The 25,421-nt window shown below is 41.6% G+C and overlaps 1 protein-coding gene and 1 pseudogene across 2 annotated transcripts in view; both read right to left on the bottom strand.

The window, feature by feature from the left end:
- The window catches only part of CPM (carboxypeptidase M), a 93,534-nt gene that overhangs the window by 42,993 nt on the left and 25,120 nt on the right, over positions 1–25,421 (bottom strand). The gene's annotated exons all lie outside the window — the stretch shown is intronic.
- LOC144240842 (small ribosomal subunit protein uS13 pseudogene) lies at positions 9,785–11,481 on the bottom strand (annotated as a pseudogene).

Here is a 25,421-nt window from a genome sequence, read left to right as displayed (position 1 = left end):
AGCAGCAGCCAGCACCACAGCCAGCACGTGCTGCCCTGATGGACTGAATGCTCCCTGAGGCGACCAGAAGCCTTTCTAAGTCCTCATAGGAACTTGACAATAATCAGATACATCTTCACTGTGAAAGCCACTATCCTGTACAAAGGCTTAGCCTTTAATTTTCCCATTTATTCCTTCAATAATTAGGTATCAAAAGCCTATTGAAATTGCCATTTAGTCAGCTGAAACAACTGTAAATCACTAACTGATTATACTGGCCTAAAAAACACTGATTTTCTATTTATTGCTTTTGTTCTTGATTTCTTTTTTTAAAGTATTCTAGGATGTCATATTTTATTTTTTATTTTTTAAACTAATCTCTACACCCAATGTGGGGCTTGAACTCAGGACCCTGAGATCAAGAATAGCATGCTCTACTGACTGAGCCAACAAGGCACCCCTAATTTTCTATTTCTGCCATCATTTTCACCATTTGAAAAAACAAAGTCCAGGGGCACCTGGGTGGCTCAGTCAGTTAAGCGTCCAACTTCAGCTCAGGTGATGATTTCATGGTTCATGGGTTCAAGCCCTGTCCGGCTCTGTGCTGACAGCTTAGAGCCTGGAGCCTGCTTCAGATTCTGTGTCCCCCCCTCTCTCTCTCTGCTCTTCCCCAGGTTGCACTCTATTGCTCGCTCTCTCTCAAAAAATAAAGACAAAACACAGTCCAAATGAAGAATAATATCTTACAAACTTTCCATCATTTGGGGGGTTAATCAAATGTGAATCTTTTTCATTCACTGCTCCACTGCTTATTCTGTAACAGTTTGCCATGGCATCAAGATAGAACCCAAGCCCTCAGCATGGCACACCAGACCTTTCATGCTCTGTCTGCTTTCTGCCTTGAGCCCCCTACTGTAACCCTATACACCAGGCTCTAGCCATTCTTTTTTTTTTTCTTCTTGTTTATTTTTTGAGAGAGAGAGAGAGAGAGCCTGAGTGAGCACATTCAAGCAAAGGAGGGGCAGAGAGCAAGAAAGGGAAACAGACAATTGAAGCAGGCTCCAGGCTCCAAGCTGTCAGCGCAGAGTCCAACACAGGGCTTGAACTCACAAACCATGAGATCATGACCTGAGCTAAAGTTAGACACTTAACCAACTAAGCCACCCAGGCGCCCCTTTAGCCATTCTTAATTATGTGTTGTTCCAAAAGGAGACAACCATCTGCCACAGTACCTTCAACGCATGAATAGTCCTCTGTTCACCTGATCAAAGTGGCCAACTTCTATTGGCTTTCGAGGCTCAACCAAAAGCCCCTTCCACCTAACACCTTTCTTACCCTTCTCCTCTCTTGGTCCCATCCCTTGCCAGCTCGAGTTACTCTCTCCTTTGAGCATTCATAGTACTTCTGCAGCCCCTCTCCTAACACCACTGAAACCACAGGTTTTCCTATAAGCAAGGGGCTGTGTATCTTTGTGCTTGCAGAATCCAGGATCGTGCACGGCCCATACATAATAGATGATCAATATAAGATTGTCGAATGGTGGATGACTGGATAAATTAACAACTCAGGAAGTCCATTTGGAGCTGGGGTCACCCCTGGTCCAGAGACTAGATGCAACTGTTTTCTAGTATTATGGAAAAGTCTGCAGCTAGTACTCAAAGTACCATTTGAGAGGGATCCAATTTTCTAGATGGCAATTCTAGAGTAGATGGACCTTCTTGGAGTATTACCATGTGAGAATGAGGAGATCCAAACCTAGTATCTGGCTTTGAGTTGGACCCTTCCTTTTTTTAAAAAATTTTTATGTTTTGTTTACTTCTGAGAGCAAGAGAGACAGAGCATGCGCAGGGGAGGGACAGAGAGAGAGGGAGACACAGAATCTGAAGTAGGCTCTAGGCTCTGAGCTGTCAGCACAGAGCCTGATGTGGGGCTCAAACTCAGACCGTGAGATCATGACCTGAGCCGAAGTCAGACGCTTAACTGCCTGAGCCACCCAGGCACCCCAACACTTCCTTTTATAATTGAAAAAAGGAAAGGAAAAAATGCATTGAGTTGGGATAAATTCTCTTTTCTTCTTTTTGATTTCAAGACTAGTCACGACTCCAAGAGAAGCAGAGCAGCTGGTCTCATTAATCACTAAACAGCAACTCAACAAGATCGGAGTAAATTCCGCTGCCTTTCTCCTCTGGCAAGTCTACCCTCTCTGGTCCTCCCACTCTATTCCCAGGTCAGAGGCTGATGAATCTGTTCCGCTTCCTCTAGCAATTTTAATTTTTAAGCTGTAAATTATAAGAAGTTTTAAAAAATTGAGTTTTAAGAACTAGCCATCATTCTCATGTCCCAACCACCATCATCTCCCCATGAGCCTTTCTAGTCTTTTTTTTCCCCCTCACACAGAGACAGGAAACTGGTTTCTAAATCCCCCAAGTGAAAACCTCTAGAGGCCTCATACTATAAAAAGCTGAGAACTTCCCTTTTTGGTCCCTTGGGAGAGAAGTCAGACATAATCAGATCATCCTTTTGAAGAGTTCAGCAATCACAGTAACCAAGTTGAGTATCACCTTAAAATGCAAACAAGGCAAAAGATTTTTAAAATCCTCTTTTAAAAGATGAAACAATTACAGCTAGCACTATACATTTATTGTCAGTTTGAGAGTTCTCTTTCATGGTCTGTCAGGGGCATTCTCTCGTTCAGTGTTGATGTTCCAGTTCTTTCTCCCCAGCTGCTTTTATTTCTTATGAGTTTCCTGTAGGTGTCAGACCACTGTGATTTACAATGAGGTCGATTCACATCCATTTGATCCAGAAAAAGACAGTTGGCTGGGGGCTGGCTTAACCTCATTGTCTATTTATCTTTTTACCATAAGAAGTCATCTTTTAGTGGTAAGGAATAAAGGCAACTAATTTATTAGTTTCTTCAGAAACTACTTTGGAGGACAGAACTGTTTCTTTCCATCAGCCCACTCCCTGAGGTTGTGCCCTAAAAGTCTTTCTTTCATTTGAAAGTGAACTGGGCCAGAGTCCAGACAGAAGGATGCAGAGCTCCTGACAGCAGGAGAAGCCCTGAAATTGTCCACATGAGATGGGGTCCTTCAGGGACTCGACTTGACCAAAAACCAGGATGTCTGATAGATTCGTGGGATTAAAAACGGTGGACTTCGGGGCGCCTGGGTGGCTTAGTTGGTTAAGCGTCTGACTTTCGCTTAGGTCATGATCTCGCGGTTCATGGGTTCGAGCCCCACGTCGGGCTCTGTGCTGACTGCCAGCTCAGAGCCTGGAGCCTGTTTCAGTCTGTGACTCACTCTCTCTCTGACCCTCCCCTGCTCACACTGTCTCTCTCTCTGTCTCCTAGAAATAAATAAAACATTAAAAAAAAAACAAAAACGGTGGACTTCTCACTAGTATCACTGTTCTGAGATTATTTTTATTTTTTAATGTTTATTTATATTTGAGAGAGAGAGAAACAGTATGAGCAGGGAAGGGGCAGAGAGAGAGGGAGACACAGAATCTGAAGCAGGATCCAGGATCTGAGCTGTCAGCACAGAGCCTGATGTGGGGCTTGAACTCATGAGCCATAAGATCATGACCTGAGCTGATGTAGGGCGCCCAATCAACTAAGCCACCCAGGCACCCCTGTTTGTAGATTAGTCTAATCGGTTAGGCGTCCAACTTTGGCTCAGGTTATAATCTCATGGCTCCTGAGTTCAAGCACTGCATTGGGCTGTCTGCTGTCCTGCTTCGGATCTTCTGTCCCCCTCTCTCTGCCCACCCCCCACTTGTGCTCTCAAAAATGAACATTAAAAAATTTAAATTTCAACAAACAAATAGTTTAGTAAAGACATTAAAACCAGTATTTCAGTGCTACACCATCTGCCTCAAAACATCATCTGGTATTTCTTAAAAGATAGGCAGTATCCCTGAAGCGGCATTATGTATTGACGCAGATTCTAGAATCAAATTGCAGGGTTTAAACTCCTTACTAGCCATGTGGTATGGGGCAAATTGCTTCATCTCTCTGAGTGAATCAGTTCTGTCATCCTGGTTACGGGATTAAGGGTACTCACACTTCATGGAGCTATCTCATTTAATCCTCACAAGCTTTATGAATAGTGCCAGAAACATGGTAAGCACACATCTGCTTGAGAGCCTCGAGTGCACAGAATTAGCTGATGACAAACTATAGGCTCTAGCAGATGATGCAGCATTAGAACAATTAAAGAAAAACTTGAAATATAAAGTGTCCATAACATATGGATAGAGACTTTGTGCCAAGAGTCAGCAGAAATGTATGTTCCAGAAGATCTGCAGATCAGATCAGCTTAGATAGACCAATACATACTTAAGTTAAAAAAAAAAAAATGCGAAGTATGGATTTAGAAAGTGGAAGGGGCCATCTTGAGAAAACAGGTCCTTCAAAGTCTATTCGCAAAAAAAAGTCATAAAACATTCATATCACCAGACATCCAGTGAGTTTACTTTTTAAGTCCAAGACCTGAATCTCACTCAGAATTCCCAGGATGAGATGCCTGAGGGTGGTGTTGAGCCTGGCAAGCTCACATGGCCAGAGGGTAGGGCAGGAAACTGGTCAGCTCAGCTAATCCTGCTGAACTGTTAACCATAAACACGTCTTTCACATTTTCCTACGTGGCTTATTACCAACATGACTGAAGCCATCACACAGATTTTAACTACCTCCGGGCCAATGAGGCTGGAAACCAATGTTAGAATTTCCAGTCTCACTCTGCCATGGAGGGGCTCCAACTCATCACTGAAAGGGCATAGCCCAAGAGCCTGTAGATAAGGCATTGGTTCATTAAGAAATCAGTCAAAGACATAAAATTGGTTCAATATGCGTGGGTCAATGTCAACAAAAGGGAGGGGGACTGTCCCAGATTACGAGATTAAAGAGACAGAACACTATAATCCAATGTTTGAGCCTTGACTGGATTCAAAGAGAAGTAAATTATAAAAGGCATTCTTGGGATGATTGGAGAACTTTAAGATAGAGTATATTGTTCATTGAGTATTATTTTTCTTAGTTTAATAATGGCGTGTTATGATAAGGCAGGAAGAATCCATTTTTAGGTGATGCACTCTGAAGTATTTAGGGATGATATGGCCCACTGCTGACCATTTCTAACAGTTCAGCAAAATCTACAGAAAGCTCATGAGAAAGACAAACCAAATGTGGCAAAATATTAACTGGAGGCTCTACATGAAGGCTGTGTATTTATTTTCTATAGGATTAAAAATTTTCAAAATAAAAAGCTGAGGAGAGGGGAGCTTTCAAAAAGGTAAAAGTAAAAAAGCATGGCCTGATCCACTGGCTTCTGCAGCTTATAAAGGTGAGACACAGGATCAAGAAAGGTCAGAGCTGTTCACGTGAAAGGTGAGGCCATAAGGAAGGGAATGGTGGCCTGCAGGTAAGAAACGCACAGGCTGCTTCTTCCCATGAAAACACAGAACAATCCTACAAAAGGAGTTAAGAAATTACTATGTAAGCTATCTCAAACCAAGGCATATCAACTTATTACATCTCTGCAAGTAATGAGAAAGAAAAATCATCTTGATGTAAACGTGAATGTTAATTAAAGGACATTTTTTATTTTTATTACAACCAGAAAAAAAACCCACAAAAATATTTTTAGATCAGGATTTATGTGACCACTGAGCCTTCTGATCATCAAGTCATCAGGCCGCCAAAGGCCAAGTGACTAACACAGGATAAAAATAAGGAATCAGTAAAGCTTGGGCATTAGGGAAGCTCAATCCTGAGTCCCATCTCTTCCTCAAGATTGGACTTTGGATGAGGGTGGGGGATAAAGGAATGTAAATAGTTGGAATTGTTCTCTCTGTCTCAATTTGATCACCATTCCTCTTAAGGGAGAGGAAGGGAGGGGGTGGGTAGGGACAAGGCAGTGGCCACTGAGAAGTGGAAGTCTGGGAAAGAAGGGCCTGTCACCCAGCCCAGCCCAACACAGACTCGAGAGGCCCTACTTTACCCAACAGACCTCAGTGTAGGTTTCACGGATCCTTTCAATTTATCCTTTAACAAAAATATCACAGCATTTATTTGTTGTCAACAAACTTGAGAAGTTACATGATAATTACTCAAGCGTTTTCAAAGAAGTGGTTGTGAGATTTATTTACATTTCTGTTTCATTTCTAACACAGCCAAGAAGAATATGAGCATACTTGAAACACTGCAGTTATAGGTGCTGCCTAGAACCATAAGCTGGTGCTAATTTTTGTTTTAAGATTTTAATTTTTTAAGTAATCTCTACACTCAAATATGAGGCTCGAACTCACAACCTCAAGATCGGGAGTCACATATTCTATGGACTGATCCCAACCAAACATCCCACCTGCTGCTAATTAACATCTCTAACAAAGTAGCATGTTAAGTTAGCCATCCCTATTGCTACAAAGTCAATACAAATATAAACATTTACTTAAAAAGAAGGAACCAGTGCCCAGACACTTACATCAGTGCCACAGCCCACCTTCAGAAACTGTGAACTGAACACACTTCTCCAGCGTACGGAGCAATCCTCAATGGTGTTTTCAGCAGACCCTCTCACAACAGACCGTCTGAGAGGCATTATAGAGTGGGCTGCTTGCATAGGAATTTCTGGGTTTTTCTAGGGTTTCACAGAGAACTTTATTATTAGGATTACAAAGGAAGTAGCATATTTAAATGATGTCATAATCATGTAGTCTGAGGAATAACTCAAAGATTTTAAGAAATCCTATCTGCTTAAAATACTAATATTTTACATAATTTCCAAAGTGTTTTCATACATGTCATATTTAATCTGCAGCAGAAATCCCATGAGGTAGGTAAGGCAGGTACTGTCCTCATTTTACAGGTGAGGGAATAGCTCGGATAGCTTGGATCTGAACTGGTTTTTTGTTTGTTTCACTCTAAGACTACTCTCTTTTCCACATTACTCTTCCAATGCAAGACAAAACTTTCTGTCACCATCTTAGATGCAATAGATATTTACCTTTCTCCAGACAAAGAACTTGAGGCATCTAACTCCTAAATCCATTAGGCATCTCAAACCCAAAGCAAACGAGAACTTCATCTTCCCCATCCTCCTCGCCTCACAAAGGGAACTTGTATGTATGTGCGGTATGTGGAGGTAGTATATATGTGCTATGCAGTGTGCATGGTTTATGTTGGTGAGTGTGGGTGTGTTTGGTAGAGGTGTGGTTTTTGTGTTGTATATGTTGTGTGATGTACATGTGTTATGTGGTGTATATGTGTTTGTTACATGTGTGATGTATAAGTGACTGGTTGGTGTATGAGTGATAGTAGTTATATGTATTGTGTGTATGATGTATATGTGGAAATTGTTGTGTATGTTTTGTGTATGTGGATGTGTAGTATATACGTGGTGTTGTGTGGTCTGTGTTTCACGTATACAGTGTGTGCACTGAGATATACCATACACACCTTACAAATACCCCTTAGACATACAGCACACACACAAAACATACCATAAATAGACATGCACCCATACATGATATTCATGCCACCCATGGTAACACAAACATGACAACCACAGACCTCTCATATTTGACCTGCTTACATGCAACCCACATACCACAAACATGACAAAGACCACACATACATCACACACACGACACAAAGAACGATATATCACACATATACCGCATATACACCACGCAAACCACAAAAACACCACATACACACATAGAACACCTATACCACACAAGACCACAAGTACACCAAACCCTCACCACATGTGAAACACGCATACACAGCAACAGTACACTACACACAATACATATGCACTGCACACACCACACACATTACACATAACACAGAAGCAACTCTTCAGTCACTTCTCCAATAGCGACATTCATTCAGACTCATCAATGAGAGATGCTTTCTGGAATATGATGTGTTTCTTTTCTTTTGTGTCTGTTAAGAGCTTTGAGAAATGACTTGCCACTCAAAATCAATGTTATCTGGGGTATTCACCCAAAGGAAATATAGTGATTCAAAAAGTATATGCATCCTTAAGTTTACTGCAGCACTATTTATAATAATTAAATTATGGAAGCAACCCAAGCATCCACTTATAGATAAAATGAATAAAGAAGCTGTGATATATATATATATATACACACACACACTATATATATATATATATACACAATATATACTGAGCATTACTTAGCCATAAGGAAAAATGAAATCTTGCCACTTGTGACAACATATATGGACCTAGAGGGCATTAAGCTAAGTGAAATGAGTCAGAGAGAGAAAGAGAAATATCATGTGATTTCACTTATATGTGTAATCTAAAGAACAAAACAGATGAGTAACAAAAAGCAGAGACAGACCTATAACTACCAAGAACTGATGGTTGGGGGGGAGGGGGGGAAGGATGGGCAAAATAGGTGCAGGGAAGTGGGAGGTTCAGGCTTCCAGTTAGGTAAGGAATAAGTCACAGGGCTGAAACGCACAGCATAGGACAGTCAGTGGTGGTGTAACAGCGCTGTATGGTGACAGATGGCAGCTGCTCTTGTGGGAAGTATACTATACAGAGCTGCTAAATCACTATGTTGTATACCTGACACTAATATCACATTATGTGCCACCTGTACTTGAATTAAAAAAGTTTTAAACCCTCCATCCTCCATTCCCCCCGAAAAAAAACAAAATCAACGTTATCTGCAAAGCAGGCCTTCATATATACAAAGAAGCCAGCATTTGTTTTGGGAGTTGGTAAGTTTCCCAACTACTTCTCTGGCTGTGTATACAACTGACCGATTCTAAGTCTTTCTAAGCTGAAGACCATGGCTTCAGCGATGCCATCCACGCCTCATAACTTCAGCTTTTACCCAACATACCCTAAGGGAGCAGCACGCAATGTGCAGGCTCTCAACTGCCTACCAGAGTAGATCCAAGATGGCATGGGCCACCTCCACAGACTATTTTAAAGGTCAGAAAATCTCCCAGGCCCACCCAACTCTTTGGCTTTATCAAACTGTGTAATTAAGCTTACATCTCAGATCAGCTCCCACCTGAAAATGTTGGTTGTGAAATGCCATCTCTGAGAAGCATGAGGAAATGCAGCTGTTAATAAGGCACCTGAGTTTACTCACCCATTTAGGCACATCTTATCTTGATCTTTGTCAGTTTATAAAATAGTTAACAATTCATGTGCTGCCAATTTCACAAGATTAGGAGGCAGCTTGGTCACACACAGCACACTGCTCACCAGCAAACCGTTCTCAAGAAAGAGTGGGCCAGATGCCACATCTAAAGACCTAGAACCGATTTCATACACATAAATGCATGAGGCAAGTTGAGCCCCTGGAAAAGCACATACATTTCCATGGGCCGTAACCCAGAAACCTTAGTGAAAAGTCTAGTTATAAGGAGTCATTCCAGGGACACTTCAGCTATATTAGACACTCTCTCACAATGGATCAATGCAGCTGTGGCTTATCTCACACCTGCTGGGACAATCACAGCTTTGCACTCATCATTTGCAGCACCTGATGGCCAGCCTTAATCTCTTCTGACAGTGCACCTCTATTCACCTCAATGGAGTCTGAGAAACTTGTGGACAGAGACTGTATTCAAGTTGTCACCTATCTCACTTCGCCATTCTCAAATGATTGGGCTGAGAAAAAGGAGACAGATTCTTAAGGGAGGACACACAATGAGATTGCCAGGGTTTTCTCATTGCTCAAGTTGGCAGTGCTCAGCCACAGAATTACTAACAGGGTGCTACCTCAAGATGTGCTCAACCATTACTCAGCATTAGGTGCACTTTTTTAAAGGTGTATAAACTATTAACAAACAAGGCCTACATGTTTCTTTCTTCTTGGACACACCCATGGTGTGGTTGTGGCAGCTTATGGTCTTGGTGTGATGGCCTCAGACACGAAATTCCCAGAAGAGGGCACTCCATAGGCCTGAATCTTCTTTAGTGGGTCCAGGTCTTCAGAAAGTTTGTTATGCAGACCACTGGCCAGGACCCAGCTATATTTTCCATCCTTCTGTCTGTTCAAAAACCAGTCTGGGATCCTATACTGGTGTGGATTCTACATCATGGTAATCCCACGTTCCATCTCATCCTCCGTGAGCTCTGCTGCCCTCTTGATGAGATCGATATCTGCCTTCCTCAACACCACAGGAGCATACCTTCACCCCACACCCTGAACTGCAGTGATGGCAAACGCTATTCCCTGTTGCCCATCGATATTGGCATGGAGTCCTCACAAAATGTGCTGGAACTACTCAGGGATCATGAGAAACACGGCAGTGACCCCAGTGGTGGCATGGAGGCCTCCTGTGGAAGCTAAATGCACTCTTAAAGATGAATGATGAGCCACCCTCTTTACTTAGCGTCCACGTAGTGTGAAATGGTGACAGAGGCCAGGGGGAAGCCTGTGGAGGAGCAGTCTTAACTATGGCTTTCCCATTTGGGTGGAAGCAGAGGACAGGGTGGAGGATGTGGATGGCGATATGATCATACATGGAGGACTTCTACCTAATGGAGATAAATTTCGGTTTATCCTCTTTCCATTAAAATGCAGGAATATTTGTAAACACCTCTCATAGGCATGAGAGGGATTCAGAGAAATCTTGTTGCAGTAATTTTATAGTGTTTCTGCATTTTTGTGGATTTTTTAAATCATGGAAGATATATCCTACAGTGTGAGTTCAGTCATTCCCAGGTAATTCTTTTGCTCTGCTCATACAGTCCTGCTGATGGCCAGAGTGAAGCAGATAAAGAGCAGACCAGATTATGTCGGTAGCATTGCTGTGTTTCTTACAAGCATATCCCTAGACTACCTGCAGCAAAATTATCTCGGGTTTTTGTTAAAACTGCAAACTCTTGGAGTGCCTGGGTGGCTCAGTTGGTTAAGCATCCAACTTCAGCTCAGGTCATGATCTCGTGGCTTATGGGTTCGAGCCCCATGTGGGGCTCTGTGCTGACAGCTTAGAGCTTGGAGCCTGCGTCCAATTCCGTGTCTCCTTCCCTCTCTGTCCCTCTCCAACCCATACTGTCTCTCTCTCTCACCAATAAATTAATAAAGTAAAAAAAAATTTTTTTTTAAACCTGCAAACTCTTGGGCCCCACCCAGAATGGGAATCTCTAGATAGAAGTTTAGGAGTTTTCATTTTTCACAATACCTCAGCTGACTATACTACATACCTTAAAAATAATAATAACCTTTCTGAAGTACAATATACACATAGAAAATTGAATTGTATATTACTGAACACACAGTTGTGTAACTGGGACTCTGAAGCACCCCTGTGCCTACTTCTAAGCTCTGTCCCCTATGGTGGATTCGCACATACTGTCATGTGTCAGTGTAAATCATTCATTCTCAGGGCTGCATAGCAGTTCATAGTGAGATGCAAACCAGATTGAGAACCACTGCTTTCCAGAACGAAGCATAAACAGAACTTCTCCCTAAACCAATGCACCATGTCTCATACCTCATGTCTGAGGGCACTCTTCTCAGGTTTTTACCACAGGGCTGACCTTTGCCAGGAACTACAGAACTCACACAGTAACTGAAGTCAGAGGGCTGGTCTGGGGTACAGGTGGGCTAGAGCAGCAGCTAATTTTCAGCTTGAAAGAGGCTCCCAGGGTGGCTGGATAACCACAGACACTTCCTCACACAGGTTTCTCAGCTTCACCTCCCAAGAGTTCATCAGAGTGTAATTCTTGCCTGATAGTTGCATTTGCCAAAATAGCCAATTTGGAGGCAGTATCAGCATAGTGGTTATGCTCACCTGGAGCCAGACTACCTGGGTCCAAATTGTGATTCTGCTTCTTGTGTGACCCCACACACTCAATTTAGCTCCCTGGAGCCTGAGATTCCCTGTGTGTAAAATAAGGCGTGTAACTGTACCTCACAGGGTTGTTAGAAGGAGTAAATGAGCTAACCTTCAAAAAGCACTTGGAACTGGGTCTGGCACATGGCAAGCAATCGTGTGTGTCTGACAGATGAACTGGTGTAACACACAAAGTACAGGGTTGCATGGTTCTAAAGCCTAAGGAAGAAAAGTACTGAAGTGATTTTGAGTGGATTAGCCCAGACTTGTTCCCACTCCAGCCCCCTTTGAAGAATTACCTACTGAAGGCTTATTCATTTGTTACACATACTTTAGCCACACAACATCCTCCTTCAAGTTCTGAAGATGGAGACCTGCTTCATTAAGAGGCTGGGGGTGGGATGGGGTGGGCAGAATGTTTAAAACATGGGATCCAGTCAGGAATCCCCTTATTTGTTTTGCATGTGAGGAATCCTAGTTATAGCAGGAAATGGAGGCTCCTTAGTTTCATCAACATCAGGAAGACAGTCTTATGAAGACTCTGAAGTGTCAATAGGGATTTTATCAGTTTATTTTGGTTGCAGTTTCCAATTAAAAAAATTTTTTTTAAATTTCAGAGAGAGTGAGCAAGAGTGGGGGAGAGAGATGGAAGGAGAGAATCTTAAGCAGGTTCCATGCTCAGTACTCAGCCCAACATAGGGCTTGATCCACAACCTTGGGATAATGACCTGAGCCAAAATCAAGAGTCAGACACTCAACTGACTGAGCCACCCAGGTGCCCCTGCAGTTTCAAATTTTTTTAAATGTTTAGGTAATCTCTTCTACCTTCCCCAACTCCTTATTCTCATAGATTCCTTAATGTTGAACCAATGCTTTCTCATATCTCAATTCTTCATATATGTATTCGTTTCAGGTGTGTTAAATAGAAAACTCAAAAAATAAGCTCTCTGAAGAAACCCTTAAATCTAGAAAGGGTTAATTAACATACCTGCAAGTTATGTTAGTCCACTCAACCTCTGGTAGCCAGAATTAATGGAAATAAAGTCAATCATTAATCCAGGGTTGGGTTATTTTTAAATAGGGCAATACACCAAAGTCACTTTTGTCCCATTGGATTAATAAGCCTATTACATTATCATTAGAAATACCAAAGAATCTAATCTCTCATTCGTTCTGGTGTATTTTTTGGTTCTTGTAGTCTGGGGCTGTGACATTTCATGGACTGGAAAAGTTTCACGTATCTCCTGAGGTTCCACAGCAGAACCAGGATACAAGGTGGCCCAGGGGCTCATCTTTCTGCCTCTGTCCTTCCCTAGACCCGTTATGACCCAAATTTACTCCACAGGACACAGCCTTCTTTCCCATCACTTTACCCTTTCTCCTCTGGACATCCATTCCCTAGATGTCCTTCCTTCCTTCCTTCCTTTTCCTTCCTCCCTTTTCCTTCCTCCCTTTCTTGAATTTTTAAGTAATCTCTACACCCAACGTGTGGCTCGAACTCACAACCCTGAGATCAAGGGCCCCATGCTCCACTGAGTCAGCCAAGTGCCACCTAAATATCCTTTCAAAATCTGCATGTTTCTTTCTGCTTACAAAAATCATACAAGGCTTTAAAAAAAATTTTTTTTTGAGGGGTGTATGGGTGGCTCAGTCAGTTAAAAGCATCTGACTCTCATGAGATCAAGCCCCATGTTGGGCTCTCCACTGACAGCATGGAGGCTGCTTGGGATTCTCTACCACTCTCTGCCCCTTCTCCACTTGTGCGTGCATGCATACATATGCGCGCGTGCACACACTCTCAAAATAAACATTTAAAAAAATAAAAACAGTGTGAATATGGACATTCACAAAAAGATATATACTGTATGTAGGATGTGAAACCCATCCACACACACTCCATTCACAAGAATAGATTCCAGATGGATTCAGGTGCTGAATGTAAAACTAAAACTATAAAAATATTGAAAAAAAAGTATAATTATATTTATGGCCTTAGGGTAAAAGCAGGCTTTTTAAAATGAGACATAAAACATAAAAGCATAAAGAAAAAGATTGATGACTGTGACTTCATAAAAATTAAAAACTTACGTAAGGCAAAATATATTGAAAATATTTATATTGTATATATCTGAAACAATAAAAAAGACAAGCCACAGAATGGGTGAAAATATGTGCCACATATATCACAAATAAGGTCCAGAATATCTAAGACCTATGTGTAAGCAGAAAAAGGGGCAAAGGGCATGAGGAAATATAAATGTCCAATAAACTTTGAATGTAAATTCCGGGGGGCCAGGAGTTCATGGTTGTTCACGGTTGTCTTCAGAATCTACTGCAGGAACTCAGTGTTTATTTAAAGTTAAATAAATGTGAAAGCATGCTCATTCTGATTTTCAATCATGAAAATGTAATTTAAAATGGAGATTTTTTTTTAACCAATTGGATTGGAAAAAATTTAAAGTGTTCGTTAGGATGTGGGGAAAGTACATATTCATGTGGTGTTGGAATGTAATTAATATATCTTATTGGAGGGCAATTTGCCAGTATCTACCAAGTACAAAAATGAACATACCTTTTGACTCAGCAATGCCTACGGAGAAATTATTGAGTTGGTGAGCTTTTTCAAGGGTATCAATCATAACACTGTTTGAGATATCTAAAAGTTGTAAACATCCTAAATACTCATATCAATATGGAAATGATTATATGAACTCTGGGAAAATCAAACCATGAATCCTATGAAGCAGCTAAAGACAGTGAGGAACCGTTACCCCTGCCTTTTGAAAGCATGCATTACACCACTTTGCTTTTGCGAAAGAGGGGCATTAGCACCTGTTTTTGCTTACTGAAAGAAATGTGAAGTAGGATGTTTTGTTTTGTGAGTAAAGGGGAAAGCAAAAATAGCATCCAGTGTTTGTCCGGCAGGAAAATTACAGCCNCATCAAGCAAACACAGAACTGTGTCTGTGAGCCTCTGTGCTTATCTTGATTATTTTGTGCATTGGATAGTAAGAGGACCTCAAGTATTAGAAAAGCCTAAGTTCACTGGGTGTTATATGGAGACCAATTTGACAATAAACTATTTGTAAAATTAAAAAAAAATTTTTTTTTAAAAAGTCTAAGTTATTTTTTGGGGTCTGTGAACACTTAAAAAAATGTTCCATATAAATTACTGGTAACTGCTACTTCGCTTTACTACATTTGAGTTTAGGAAAGATTTCACAAGAATGCTCTACTTTCAGATAGCAGGCAAAACCTAGAATACTGTGTGTACCAAACCCCAACATGCATAAGTGAAAAAGGCAAGTTGTGTAACAATACTTATGTAGTGATACCCCTAAAACTACAGACATGTGCATATATACAAATGCATAGAAAAAAGTTTGGCCATAATTTTTTTTTCCTTCATAATATATTTTGGACATCTGCCCTATTAAAAATATAAATCCACCTCATTTTATAAAGTTTGTAAAATATTCCATTGACTGGGTAGAGCATAACTTAACTTGTTTCCTATTGATAAATGTATCGTTTTATTTTTAAACAGTTTTATTGAGATATAATTCACAAATAATTCACTCACGTAGAGTGTACAATTTGATGGTTTGGATACATTTTTTTAAATTGTGGTAAAACATAAGATTTATCATTTTAATTACTTTATGTATACAATCTAATAGCATTAGTTAGATGCTAATGACTATCATTTTCATTTTTTACCATTATAAAAAAATGCTGCAAATCTACATCCTTATACATACTTTATGCCAATGTGTTTACTGAATAGAAAAGCCCTCATCTGCTGAGGGCCAGTGATAAACATACGGGTTGGTCTTTTCCTAAGATTACTACATTATTGTTAAACATGATTTTATACCTCTTAAAGAAGGGATTTTTCAAAGCAAATACAAGTAAAAACAAAAAACCCCTTATACTCCCTATGTTCATTCATACTGTCAAGTATAGAGACATCAAGCCAATTAAAGCAAAGGATGAGGGGCGCCTGGGTGGCTCAGACCATTGAGTGTTCGACCCTTGATTCTGGCTCAGGTCATGATCCCAAGGATCATGGGATTAAGCCTTGCATATGGCTGTGTGCTGAGCATGGAGCCTGCTTAAGATTGATTCATTTTCTCTCTCTCTCTGCCCCTCTCCCCTGCTTGGGCTCATTCTCTCTCTTACTCTAAAAGAAATCTATGTAAATTTATATAAACAGATTTTTTTAAAAAAATTTTTAAGCAAAGGATGATGTGTTACACAGTACCTAAGCATGTATATGCTAAATCCCAATGGAATCAGTTATCTGGTATCTGACAACTTATCCTGAGTCTTTTTTGCCAAACATCTCATAAGCAATTGGGCCCTACCTAAAGAGACACAGCCTTTATATAGATCTGGTTTCCTAATCAGAACTTCACAGTCTAATTAGAAGGGCACCTTTGTCAATTCACTTAATCCAACAGCCTCACGTTCCTCTTCTGTAAAATGGAGGGTCTGGCTTGGGTAACTTGTTGGGCACAGGTCACCAGGTGTGCTGGCAGGAATGAGGTCAGCCTAAATCTACAGGTGTGGGGGGTAGCTTTCTCTGAAGACTGAGAGCTCTGATCTGAATCTGCCCACCATTTGCTTCATGGCCCTTGGCAAGTCACTTAACCACTGGCAGGCAAGTCAGGCTCTAAAGCTGTCAATTGCTATTTATCTCATAGAGAGCTATAAAAACTAAATGAGATAAAGCACAAATACTGCCTCTCCCCAGTGCTGGACGGCAAAGATGTCTTCAGCGAATGGTAGCTTCAATTGCTTTAAACACCAAAGCGTGTGTCAGTGCCATGCTTCCGAGTTGCCAAATATCCCACTTTATGTAACAGCAATAAAAGCGTGTGCTTCTAGAGCATTTCTTACGTGCCAGTCACATCCTGAGCACTTCATATCTATTAACTTACTTAACCCAAAAGGCTAACACTACTACTTCCATTTTATGAAAGAGGAAAATAGGCCCACAGAGGGTAAGAAACTTGCTCTAAATCACAACTACTGAAGAGCATAAGAGTCTTAACCACTATTAAACACTCTTTTATTATCACTTTCAAATATCTGTGTATTTACAGATGTGGATATAAATATGATCTCCCTATTCTGATAGCTCCCCAATTTTAATTCCTGATATCAAGCAAGATCTCCTGTAAAAACTAAGATTACTTTGCTAGGGCGCCTGGGTGGCTCAGTTGGTTAAGTGGCCAGCTCTTGGTTTCACCTCAGGTCATGATCTCATGGTTCCAGGAGATTGAGCCTCCCACCCCATGTCAGGCTCTGTGCTGACAGTGTGGAGCCTGCTTGGGTTTCTCTCTCCCTTTCTCTTTGCCCCTCCCCTACTCGCATGGGTGTGCACACGCTCTCAGAGTGAATGGGAGAAGGGCATTATTAAACTCACTTGTCATTTATGACCTCAGGGATTACACCACAATGTGTAGGAGCCTAAGATGTTTTGGAACTCAGATGCCTGGAGTGTTACCTTCCCCTCCTGGGTAGCTCTCTATACCATTAGTTCACTCTAGTTCCCTAGCGTTTTCACCTCAAAAACAAATGATTTCTCACTAGACCACACCATAACTTTATGCCAGCTCATAAGACGTCTCTTAGACGACATATAGTTTGGCCTGCTGACAGAGCAGGCTTCGGTGTGAGAGCCTGGATTCTGCTCATCTCCCCAGTGCAAAAGGTTATTCTGTTTTCTGTCCTCAATTCATTTCTCTCTCTACCTCCAGCGAGTGGGACCCCAGTGACAAGGTTACTTGTCTGACCCGACCGTCTCATTCACACAGGAGGCTGCAAGAGAGGAGCAGAGGCTGGTGTGCTAGATGGCCATCTCCTCCCCAACAGTAAGGATGCTGACAGAACTCTGTCCTGCAATCAAGTGGCTTAACATCTTATGCACAGTCCTCAATACGGGTCCTGCAGCCTCAGCATCTAAGGTATCTCAGTCTGTGCTCGCTAGAAAACCCAAAGTTCCCGATGGCCAGATTCTGACCCCTGCTCTCTCATTCTGCCTTGTCCATCAGCCAGGTCTAAACCTCAGTTGTGAGGGGGAACTTCAGGGCTCAGGCAAATGGGTAGAGGGGATTGTGCCTAAGCATTCTGAGATACCTAGAGAGGCTGTGTCTTCCTAGAGCATAGCAAGGATTTCAGCATGGGGAGGGTCAAGAGTGAGATCTCTTGCTTAAACCAACACACAGGTAGGGGCGCCTGGGTGGCTCAGTCGGTTAAGTGTCCGACTTCGGCTCAGGTCATGATCTCACAGTTTGTGGGTTCAAGCCCTGCGTCAGACTCTGTGCTGACAGCTAGCTCAGAGCCTGGAGACTGCTTCAGATTCTGTAACTCCCTTTCTCTCTGACCCTCCCCTGCTCAAGCTGTCTCTCAGTCTCTCTCTCTCTCTCTCTCAGAAATAAACATTAAAAAAATAAAATAAAAATAAACCAACACACAGGTGATCCTCCAAGACACTCTTATTTACACAACCTCCAAGCATTTGGTTTGATATGCAGAGTATATTCAATATTTTCTAACAGATACAATCTTGTCTTGATCAGTTTCAGAGGCTTCTGAACCATTTGTAAAACATCTACATTCTAAAGGGCAGGGACTGATACTCCTTGGCACCTGCCAGAAAGCCTAGCACGTTGCCATGCTTACGGCACGTCCGTGGTCAAAGCAGTAGTCTGCATGCTACCCACCGCTGGTCATGCAACCTTTATTCCAGTTTAAAATATCCAATGTAAAAAGTTAACACTGAGCGGCTCTGGATTAGGGAAGGACAACCCAGACGGTCTTCTCACCTACTGAAGTCACCACAGCAGGGGCCCCCAGGCTCTAGAGACCATGTGAAAACTCAACAACTGGGGCTCTGGTGTGAAATCCCAGCCCTGCCGCTTACTAGCTGAAGTGTCTTGGGCATGTCATCTTTCTCATAGCCTCAGTTTCCCATCTGTAAAACACCACCACTGACTTCCCAGATGGATATCGAGATTTAAAATAACGCATATAATAAGGAGCTAGCTGGAACAGGAGAAACTTAACAGATGGTCAAGGGGAAAAAATAGTTAAGGAGAGGGTGGGAGGCAAACCATGAGAGACTCTTAAATACTGAGAACAAACAGGGTTGACGGGCAGTCGGGGAGAGGGGGAAATGGGTGATGGGCACGGAGGAGGGCACTTGTTGGGATGAGTACTGGGTATTGTATGGAAACCAACTTGACAATAAACTATAATAAAAACTTTAAAAAATATGCTTAAGTAAAAAAATAAGGAGCTAGCACGTAGTAGGCATTCAATCAACTGTAGAACTTCATTACTAATCCTCAGATACCCTTTCTTATTCCTTTTTAAACATTTTCCCAAGGACAGAGAACAGAATGTCCTATGGAAACATAATTCCCTTGGGGCTACAAATATTGCAGTATTAGTTAAGAGTTACGGGAGTCAAAATATTTTCCCTATTTATCACTGTTCTTTGAACAATGTGTTTCCAAAAAAAAAAAAAAAGCCCCATAATGACAACATCCTTCTAAAACTTTGTATTTTCCAGGGAGCACAAGCTAAGATACTCTAGATGCTAAGACAGGAGAAATCGCCAGCAAATCTTTACCCTGGATCACACGTACAAGGCACAAGGGTGCCCTCAGCCTAGGGTGCTCCAGCTGCTTCTGGCAGCAAGGCCCCCAGGCCCCCTGGAGTGTGGTCTGTGTTTGCATTCACTTTACCTGGAATTCTTATGCTCTCACCGGTCTGCCTGATAACATTCAAAGCTTTGTTCAAGTATCCGCTTTCCTGATAAGCCTTTCTAGACTTTTCCAAGCACCCTGGAGGGTAGGCCTTTGAATGTCCATAGCCCTGTTACAGTGCTTTTCCCATGGGGTGAGCAGGTGTAAGCGCCTAGCCCAGTTCCTAAAGAAAAAGGTCCTGGTCTTACCCTTCCTTGAATCCTCCCACACATGTCCTGGTAGACAACGGGAACTCATTTATTCAATATTTGAATAAATGCATAAATGAATCACTAAGACACAAATTTGGGTTAATGACCAAATCTATCAGTTACCGAGATAGAAGTCTGGGTCGTCAACTGCTTCATCTTTGAAATTTATTTGTTCTCAGCTCTAAAATGGAAATGTAAAGAGCTCAGAGGTTTTACAAAGCTTGAACGAGGAAAACGTGTAAAGGGCCCAGCACAGCACCTGGTACGTAATGTGCTCAGTAAGCAGCAGCACTTGTGTTTCATTTCCCATCCTCACTGCTCCTGCTGAATAGCTTCCCTAGAAAACGACACCACGATTAGGTTCCCTCTCAGTGCTGCTGCTGCTACCTAGAAATACAAATGGAGGGGCGCCTGGGTGGCCTAGTCGGTTAAGCGTCCGACTTTCGCTTAGGTCATGATCTCGCGGTTCGTGGGTTCGAGCCCCGCGTCAGGCTCTGTGCTGACTGCCAGCTCAGAGCCTGGAGCCTGTTTCAGTCTGTGACTCCCTCTCTCTCTGACCCTCCCCTGCTCACGCTGTCTCTCTCTCTCTCGCTCTCCTAGAAATAAACAAAACATTAAAAAAAAAAGAAATACAAATGGTGGTCTTTCATAAGAACACTATCCCAACATTATTTTTAAGTAGAAAATATCTGTGTACTGTTGGTGGGAATATAAAATGGGACAGCTGTTATGGAAGTTCCTCAAAATAATTAAAACTGAACTACTGGGGAGCCTAAGTGTCGGTTAAGTCAATTTAGCATCCAACTTCAGCTCAAGCCAGGGCCTCACGGTTCATGCCAGGCTCTGCAGGCAGCTTGGAGCCTGGAGCTCTGGGTCCTTGGTCTCCCTCTCTCTCTGTCCTTTCTCTGCTTGTGCTCTCTCAAAAATAAATAAACATTAAAAAAAACCCAAAACAACTAGAATTAGTATATGATCCAGCAATCCCACATCTGGATAGATCTCCAAGGAAAATGAAGTCACAGTCTCTAAGAGATATCTGTACCCCCATGTTCACTGCAGTGTTACACACAATAGCCAAGACATGGAAATAACCCATGTCCACGGATGGATGAATGGATATATATATAGTCTGTCATGTATAATATATGTTAAATGGTCTACTACATATAATGGAATATTATTCAGCCACAAAAAAGAAGGAAATCCTGCCATTTCAGACAACATGGATGAAACCCGAAGGCATTATACTAAGAAGTCAGACAGAAAGAGAAATATTCTGTAATCTCACTTCTATGTGGAATACAAAAAAGTCAAGCTCCCAGAAACAGAGTGGACTGGTGATTGCCAAGGACTGGGGAGTGGGGGAGATGGGGAGATGCTGATCAAAGGGTACAAACTTCCAGTTCTAAGATAAATAAGTTCTGAGGATCTAAAGGATAGCCCAGGGACTACAGTTAACAAAACTATACTATATGCTTCAGAGTTGCCAAGAGTAGACCTAATATGTTCTCACTACCACGACCACAAGAAAATAGTAGTAATGTGAGGTGAAAGATATGTTAACTAATCTTATCATGGCAATCATTTTACCATACATGTGTATCAAATCCTCATGTTCTACATTTTAAACTTACACAATGTTAGATACCAATCATGTCTCAATATGGCTAGAAGAAAGGTATCTGTTCCTACATACTCTGGCATTTCTCTCTGAATTCTAGATTCAGTATTTATCAGTTTCTGTAGAAGTATAGCATACATGGAATTTGTCTTCAAAATTGCTGATTAAAAAAATCATTTCCTTTCATGTATCTGTGTTCTGAGGATAAAAAGAGAAGATAGTATATGTCACAACTGTTGAAATGTTTCTAATAAATTCTACTGGTAAAAATAATCTTTAAGATTTAAATGAATAATTCAGTCCATGTGTGGTACTTAAACCAGAACTTTTCACATGGATAGCTCTTGGGAACAGTTATTCTTAACAAATTTAATGTTGCATTTTGTTGGTATTCTGATTTACTCAGCCTGGGTTAGTATTTTGTCACTTCCCCCCTCCACAGAATAGCTATTCTACTTTAGTGCTTAAAGGGAACTTTAATGGGGCGCTTTGAGTGGCTCAGTCAGTTGAATGTCTGACTTTGGCTTAGGTCACATTCATGAGTGTGAGCTCCACATCAGGCTTGCTGCTGTCAATGCAGAGCCTGCTTTGACTTCTCTATCCCCCTTCCTCTCTGTCCTTCCCCTACTCATGCATGTGTGCATGCACACGCTCTCTCTTAAAAATGAAAACATAAAAAAAAAACTCTTATCTTAAAAAAATGAATCTTTATTGTAATGCAAAATAAAATATAAAATTGTCAGAAATTTTCCAATCAAGAAAACAAAGTTGTCATTTTCCTACCACGCATGGATCCTGGGGTGACTAGGGCTCCTTCTGGATGAAGCAAAAAGTCTTCAACAAAGTATACAACGTCCTCCATGGCCTGCCCACCTAGCCTCCTCTCTGGCTCCCCTCTTCAGCCATGCTGAATTTTTGTTCCTAGAGGTCAATTACTCCTTCACCACCAGGCCTCTGAATGTGCTAATTACTGCCCTGCCTTCCCCGTTCACCCGACTGACTTCTCTCTATCCTGCATGTGTCGACCATAGTGAGTCTCCTTGCCATTGCTTCCAAGGGACCAATCACACTTGTAATTTATTGGAAGTCTCTTCTCTCCTACTCACTTCTCAGGTTGTCAATCCCATCAGGGCAGGGACCATGTTTAACTTCTTTATCTCTAAATTCCTAATCTAGCACATGCAATAAACTATGTTAGGCATTTAATAAATATCCTCTGAATAAATATATTTCGAGAAAAAGAATTTGACTATACTTTGGGACAGATCACTTCCCTAAGTTTACGGCTCTCAGTTTTCATTTACAGCAGCATTCAACATGGTTGGTTAACCATGACCTCAGCAAGGAAAGAGTTAAAAGAAAGGGTTAAAACGGCCAATCTGTTTTACTCACTTCCTGCTTATCCCTGGGAATCCCCTTAACCAAACTCCGAGCACAATATTCCTGAGATGTTCACTAATTAATGATGTTATTTTGACCCACTGACCCAAGTCAGTGAGTTAGGATGTACTAAGGCAAAAGCATTGCTTCAAGTAAACATGAAGATTCATGATGTACACCTGGTACCTTGTGGGAGGCTACACTCTAGATGGTCACTAAGTTTAAGCAATCAGCTCCCTTGAAGAACTCTGGACTGCAAAGACTTGAGTGGGCTTCCATAGGTGGAGGGAGAGAGGGAGAGAGGGAGACAGAGAATCTCTTGATTCTTGCACGCGAGAGAGCGAGCAAGGAAGCCTGTGTTGACCTTTCAAGTCTTAGTCTATGTAGATCATAAGACTATGTAGATCACAGTGTTGTTCCTATACTGTATCCTCTGCTTAATAAACCTTAGCTCGGAGTAGGACTTTATGTTGAATTGTGAGTCCTTGCAACTCATTAGTGGGTGGTCAGGGTACCCCAAACAGCTTCCTTCTTAAGCTGCTGCCCTTCCTTGAGGTCTGTGATACCACTCTTCATTTTCCTCCTACTTATTGCTGATTTTCTTTTCATCTCCTTTACTGGCATCTATCTTTACCAGACTCTAAATGCCATAGTGTCCTATAGCTCTATGCTGGCCTTCTTTTATCTTCACTTGCTTGTCAGATTATTTTCAGTTACAGTGGGTTTCGATACCATTTATATCACTGACTCTGAAGTATATTTCTCTGGCCAAACCTCTTCCCCAAACTCCACACCCATACCCAACTGTCTACTGGACATCCCCATTGGATGTCTACTAAGGACTTCAAACTTCTAAAAAGTTGTCTAAATCAGAGCTCTTGATTTCAGCCCAAACTGGTCTTTTTCTAGTTGTCCCCATCTTGGTCAATAATACCTCACACACTCAGTTGGTCAAGCATAAAAGCTAAAGGTCATCCTGGATTTTTTTCCTTCTGATCTCCCATTCTCCTTCCCATCCATACCAAGTATTTTTGATTTCTTTTAAGTGTTTACTTAGTTTTAGACAGAAAGCGTGTGAGCTGGAGGAAGGAGGCAGAGAGAGAGAGAGAGAGAGAGAGAGAGGGAATTCCAAACAGGCCCCATGCCTGGCTCATAGCCTGACAAGGAGCACGATCCCACATGAGATCACGGCCTGAGCTAAAAATCAAGTCAGATGCTTAACTGACTGAGCCACCCAGGTGCCTCTGTTCATTTTATTTCCTAAACAAATCTCTAATCCCTTCACTTCTTTCCATTGCTAACAGAGCATCTTAATCAAAATCACCACCATCACCATTTGCCTGGATTATCATAATTGGATTATTCTTTCTGCTTCTATGCTTGACTCTCTAATTCTCTATTCAGCAAAGTTATTTTTGTAAAAACCTACCTCAGTTTATATTACTGTGCTTAAAACCCTTCCATGGTTCCCATTATCAGAAGAGAATCAAACTCTCCATGTTTGAATTGGTTTGCAAAATACTCTGTGATTTGTCCCTTGCACACCACTTCAACTTCATCCAGTCGGACTCTCCCTTTGCTCACTATGCTCCAACCCCACTGCTCTTGCTCCTATCCTAGAAATATGGCAATAATCCTGTCCACGTCAAGGCCTTTGCAACCGCTGCCCACTTCTACACTTGGAACTAGTGTACACTGTATGTAGATCCTGTAAACACATTTTGTGCATTTAAGTGTACATGTTCTTAAAAATTAAAAAGATGACCACCCCAATAAAACTGTTTGTTAAAGCCAGAATGTGATATATCCCAACTTATCTGTTTCTTCAAAAACAGAAAGGAACTTACCAGTAACAAATGATAAGCCAGGTAGGCTTACCTCTAGGTTATCTCTAGGACAGTACCATTATTCATCTGGGTTCCTAAAAGTAATGGAAAAAAATAAAATATGTCCCCCAATTGAGTAGCCTTTATCTGAAATTTAACTCCAAGTACATCTGCTATTATTAAGGTGTACATAAATCTGTCAAATTAAAAAGTAGTGGTGGGGGGCACCTGGATGGCTCAGTTAAGAGTGGTTAAGCATCCAAATCTTGACCTCAGGTCAGGTCATGATCTTGCAATTCGGGAGTTCGAACCCTGAGTTGGATTCTGTGCTGATGGTACAGAGCCAGCTTGGGATTCTGTCTCTTCTCCTCTCTGCCCTTCCCCTGCTTGTGCTCTCTCTCAAAATAAACACTAAAAAAATTAAAAATTAAAGAGTAATGGGGAGACTGTTAAATTGTTGCACGTTAAAATGATCTGTGTGCACCACACCTCTCCAGGTGTCTGTACTCAACAATAATGACTACCACCTCCTGCATTTAAGAGAATTTTAACAGATGGGCCTGACCGAGTTACCAACAATGGGCAAGGGAATGAATGTTTAGTAGGATCTAAAAATTAAAGTTAAGGTTCTTCAACAGTCTACCTATGAATTTCCAAAAACCTGTGCCTTTCTGAAACACCTGAAGAATAATATGTCAATGCCTTCATCTTAAATCTGTACAACATTCCTGAATATGGATGGAAGAGACACTTTGAATACAGTGGTTTCAAACCTCTGCTGAACTGTGGGGGGGGGGGGCGGGGGGCA

This window comes from Crocuta crocuta, unplaced genomic scaffold (assembly GCF_008692635.1).
Source record: "Crocuta crocuta isolate KB4526 unplaced genomic scaffold, BGI_CrCroc_1.0 scaffold97, whole genome shotgun sequence".
Taxonomy (NCBI): Eukaryota; Metazoa; Chordata; class Mammalia; order Carnivora; family Hyaenidae; genus Crocuta; species Crocuta crocuta.
Note: the sequence above shows the minus strand (reverse complement) of the source record. Positions and strands in the feature narration are given on the sequence as shown.